The sequence below is a fragment of the Schistocerca cancellata genome, unplaced genomic scaffold, assembly GCF_023864275.1.
Source record: "Schistocerca cancellata isolate TAMUIC-IGC-003103 unplaced genomic scaffold, iqSchCanc2.1 HiC_scaffold_885, whole genome shotgun sequence".
Lineage (NCBI taxonomy): Eukaryota > Metazoa > Arthropoda > Insecta > Orthoptera > Acrididae > Schistocerca > Schistocerca cancellata.
This window is the reverse complement of record NW_026046895.1, coordinates 72,501-77,500: the sequence shown is the minus strand read 5'-3', so window position 1 is coordinate 77,500 and position 5,000 is coordinate 72,501. Positions and strand designations below refer to the sequence as shown.

General features: G+C 53.4%; 1 non-coding gene across 1 annotated transcript in view; it reads left to right on the top strand.

The window, feature by feature from the left end:
* Positions 1-3,963: 3,963 nt before the first annotated feature.
* The window catches only part of LOC126148390 (small subunit ribosomal RNA), a 1,905-nt gene continuing 868 nt past the window's right edge, over positions 3,964-5,000 (top strand). The window contains exon 1 of the ribosomal RNA XR_007530434.1: positions 3,964-5,000. This exon is cut by the window's right edge and continues 868 nt beyond it. This is a non-coding gene — a ribosomal RNA (small subunit ribosomal RNA).

Below are 5,000 nucleotides of genomic sequence, written 5' to 3'. Positions count from 1 at the left end.
AAAAATACCGCCACCTGCAGGTCCCCCGCAACATGACCTGCTGCACCGATGATACCGCCATCTATGAGACGCCACGCCGACTACGACATCGCTAGGTCCCACAGTGCCCATTTTCCGACGCCACCCACAAACCCTGCATCATCTGCCCACCACAGGAGCCCCAACGCCTGTGCCTGCGTCGCACGAAGTCGTCGACCGACAATCGCTCCACCCGCACCCGCACGTGCCCCACCCCAACCGCCCAAATCGCAACTCCAGCGGATGAACGGCGGACTCTTCCCGCACTCGTAACGTGCAATCCGCCCCTATATCTTGCGTTTCATGAAGAGTTATATCGAATATGCCATATTCCCGCTGTCCCTATACATGCTGTAAGTAGCTCGCTTGCTACAGCAGCAGCAGCAGCAGCACCACCTCCGCGCGCTTCCCTGGGGGCACTGAACCGCAGGATGCGAGACCCCACGCCCAGTGGCAAACAGGGCTCCTCTCAGAATATAGGCGGTCCCTACCCCTCACAACGATGACGGTGGGAGGGCCGTTTTACGAGACCATTTCCTGCGGTGCCAACGCTGTCGTAGAGCCGATACTCCATCTTTGGTACAAGGCAATCATTCCGCTGTAAATCAGTACGTCACTCGTAGTTCAGTCACCTCACAGCACTGCTCAGTAAACTATGCAGGCCCACATAGATAGATTATGATAGATTATATACGCAAATGCCCCTATACATGCTGAACGTCCGTACACACAAAATGAACCACACGTCAGCCACACACTCTATCACACACTACTCTCTGCCTGTAACAGACACAGATACAACTACTAAGCACCAGCATGGACCAACGTCCGGTGCATCCTATCCGCCACAGTACACCAACTACGCTATGATAACCAGACCGGGAGGTCCAATCATAAAACAGAATACCCCACTCGTCCGACAACCACAATTGCTCAGAGAAGCCACCAACACCCACACATGTCCTACACAGGGGTGCACCCATCACCACCACACTGCCTCGTCTTACAGCACAAACACACTGGCAGGAATGAAACACACAGGTCTGCCGCAACCACAGACACGGCTCGCCCCCTCTCACTGGCGAAAAGCGCATCCCGACGTGACATAACTCCTTTGACACACTGACGCTGCCTCGGGCATCCACGTCCTACGGTCGATATCAACGAACCTCCCCCCCCCCCTCCCCCCCACAACACGCCATCCCATACCACATTGTGTACCGTACCCAAACCTAACGTGTACTGTACTACAACGCAATGTGTACCATAACACAACCCAGTTTGTACCTTAACCTAACCTATGTCACCTTAACCTAACCTATGTCACCTTAACCTAACCTATGTCACCTTAACCTAACCTATGTCACCTTAACCTAACCTATGTCCCCTTAACCTAACCTATGTCACCTTAACCTAACCTATGTCACCTTAACCTAACCTATGTCACCTTAACCTAACCTATGTCACCTTAACCTAACCTATGTCACCTTAACCTAACCTATGTCACCTTAACCTAACCTATGTCACCTTAACCTAACCTATGTCACCTTAACCTAACCTATGTCACCTTAACCTAACCCATCTTGCACCTTAACCTAACCCATCTTGCACCTTAACCTAACCCATCTTGCACCTTAACCTAACCCATCTTGCACCTTAACCTAACCCATCTTGCACCTTAACCTAACCTATGTTGCACCTTAACCTAACCTGTGTTGCACCTTAACCTACCTCAATTTGCACCGCAATGTAACGCAATTTGCACCGCAATGTAACGCAATTTGCACCGCAATGTAACGCAATTTGCACCGCAATGTAACGCAATTTGCACCGCAATGTAACGCAATTTGCACCGCAATGTAACGCAATTTGCACCGCAATGTAACGCAATTTGCACCGCAATGTAACGCAATTTGCACCGCAATGTAACGCAATTTGCACCGCAATGTAACTCAATTTGCACCGCAATGTAACTCAATTTGCACCGCAATGTAACTCAATTTGCACCGCAATGTAACTCAATTTGCACCGCAATGTAACTCAATTTGCACCGCAATGTAACTCAATTTGCACCGCAATGTAACTCAATTTGCACCGCAATGTAACTCAATTTGCACCGCAATGTAACTCAATTTGCACCGCAATGTAATGCAATTTGCACCGCAATGTAATGCAATTTGTACCGCAATCTACCCCCACATTGTGCCTTAACCTAACCCACGTTGTGCCTTAACCTAACCCACATTGTGCCTTAACCTAACCCACATTGTGCCTTAACCTAACCCACGTTGTGCCTTAACCTAACCCACGTTGTGCCTTAACCTAACCCACGTTGTGCCTTAACCTAACCCAAGTTGTGCCTTAACCTAACCCAAGTTGTGCCTTAACCTAACCCAAGTTGTGCCTTAACCTAACCCAAGTTGTGCCTTAACCTAACCCAAGTTGTGCCTTAACCTAACCCAAGTTGTGCCTTAACCTAACCCAAGTTGTGCCTTAACCTAACCCAAGTTGTGCCTTAACCTAACCCAAGTTGTGCCTTACCCTGCTCTGTAATTGGCATATGACACGTTACATTAATGTATTGTCCAACCGCAACCCGCTCAGAATGTTGTGTACACAGCTACGTGTCATCTCCCCATAACAGCTGCATTGCAGTGTGGTACGCCATAGAGACGTGTGGGAGTAATGGACGCAGTGGATGGCGATCAGCATGAGCCGTCTGTTCATGTAGTGGCGCGTGTATGCAGACGTAGTAGTCTCTTCTCACACAATGTGATAGCACGGTGCCCCGCGTTCCACATCTGCGACATGCTACAGAGGCCGGTTGACAGTTGGTCGCGCAATGGACATCGCATACGTACGGGGGCACCTTCCACGTGCCCTCTAGTCGGGCACATTTTGTTGCGTGGATGTGAGCGGATGTAGTGTGTCTTGACACCTGACAGGCAGGCATGCAATAATAGTTGACTTTGCAAACGGGGATGGACGTGTACGTTTACTGGTGACGTTACGCAAATGAACAACTGGTAACCCGTTGTGGTGCGGTTGTCCTTGCTGGAGGTACATCTGTGAGGGCAACGATCGGTACAGCTACGAAGCGGTCCCCACCATACCAACGAACGTGAATGTGAATCTGGGTGTGAAGCGATACGCGGCTGTGGGTGGGTGGGACTGTCCCCGGCCGGTGAGGGGGGGCCGCCCGGCGTGCTGGCCGCGCGGTGCGTGGGCGCACGCGCTACAGCCGGCTGGTGGGGGCGCCCAGTGGCAGGCGCGCCGGCCGACGGACGCGGCAGGCGGCGCAGCTGCGCGCCGGGGCACCCTGCGCGCGGCGCCGTGCAGCCAAAGTGGGTCCTCGCCGGCCCGGTGCGAAGCGCGGTGGACATCTGCAGTGTGCTGGTCCGATTGAGGACTGTGTGCGTTGAGGATGCGCCGCCGCCCGGCACTCGGCGCCGCGACGCCGTCTGCTGCTCGGTCGCCCCAGCGGTTCTCGCTGGTGGTTTGTATCGCAGTTGTGCAGACGTGTTGGCACGTGCGCTGTGCTGGGAGAGTTCGCTTCGGCACCCACGTGGGGCCTTTGCCCTTCTGTGGCGCTGGCGTTGGAGCTGCCGGTCACCGTAGGTGGCGCGTGTTGTCTCCCGCCGGCAATGCCACGACAGCACGCTCCCGGGCCTCTGTCGGCAGCGGCAAGCTCAGTTGGGAGCACGGGTGGTCGCACCTAAAGCGTCTACTCGCCTAACTCCGGGCGATTGCGCCTCTCTCGAACCCGACCAAGTACTTAGGACGGCGCTGCGCGCCGCCGGGACCTGAGAGGGTTTCGAGGTGTATTGTGCAGGGGAGCTCAGCCTCCTCCTGTTTGCAGAATAATTGAGCGGACGCTTGCGTGTTCGCGCGGGCCCCTGGGACACACTCCCGGGCGGCCGGCTGCTCAGCTCTAGTTGACGCAGCTCCCTGGTTGATCCTGCCAGTAGTCATATGCTTGTCTCAAAGATTAAGCCATGCATGTCTCAGTACAAGCCGCATTAAGGTGAAACCGCGAATGGCTCATTAAATCAGTTATGGTTCCTTAGATCGTACCCACGTTACTTGGATAACTGTGGTAATTCTAGAGCTAATACATGCAAACAGAGTCCCGACCAGAGATGGAAGGGACGCTTTTATTAGATCAAAACCAATCGGTCGGCTCGTCCGGTCCGTTTGCCTTGGTGACTCTGAATAACTTTGGGCTGATCGCACGGTCCTCGTACCGGCGACGCATCTTTCAAATGTCTGCCTTATCAACTGTCGATGGTAGGTTCTGCGCCTACCATGGTTGTAACGGGTAACGGGGAATCAGGGTTCGATTCCGGAGAGGGAGCCTGAGAAACGGCTACCACATCCAAGGAAGGCAGCAGGCGCGCAAATTACCCACTCCCGGCACGGGGAGGTAGTGACGAAAAATAACGATACGGGACTCATCCGAGGCCCCGTAATCGGAATGAGTACACTTTAAATCCTTTAACGAGTATCTATTGGAGGGCAAGTCTGGTGCCAGCAGCCGCGGTAATTCCAGCTCCAATAGCGTATATTAAAGTTGTTGCGGTTAAAAAGCTCGTAGTTGGATTTGTGTCCCACGCTGTTGGTTCACCGCCCGTCGGTGTTTAACTGGCATGTATCGTGGGACGTCCTGCCGGTGGGGCGAGCCGAAGGCGTGCGACCGCCTCGTGCGTGTTCGTGCGTCCCGAGGCGGACCCCGTTGAAATCCTACCAAGGTGCTCTTTATTGAGTGTCTGGGTGGGCCGGCACGTTTACTTTGAACAAATTAGAGTGCTTAAAGCAGGCAAGCCCGCCTGAATACTGTGTGCATGGAATAATGGAATAGGACCTCGGTTCTATTTTGTTGGTTTTCGGAACCCGAGGTAATGATTAATAGGGACAGGCGGGGGCATTCGTATTGCGACGTTAGAGGTGAAATTCTTGGATCGTCGCAAGACGAACAGAAGCGA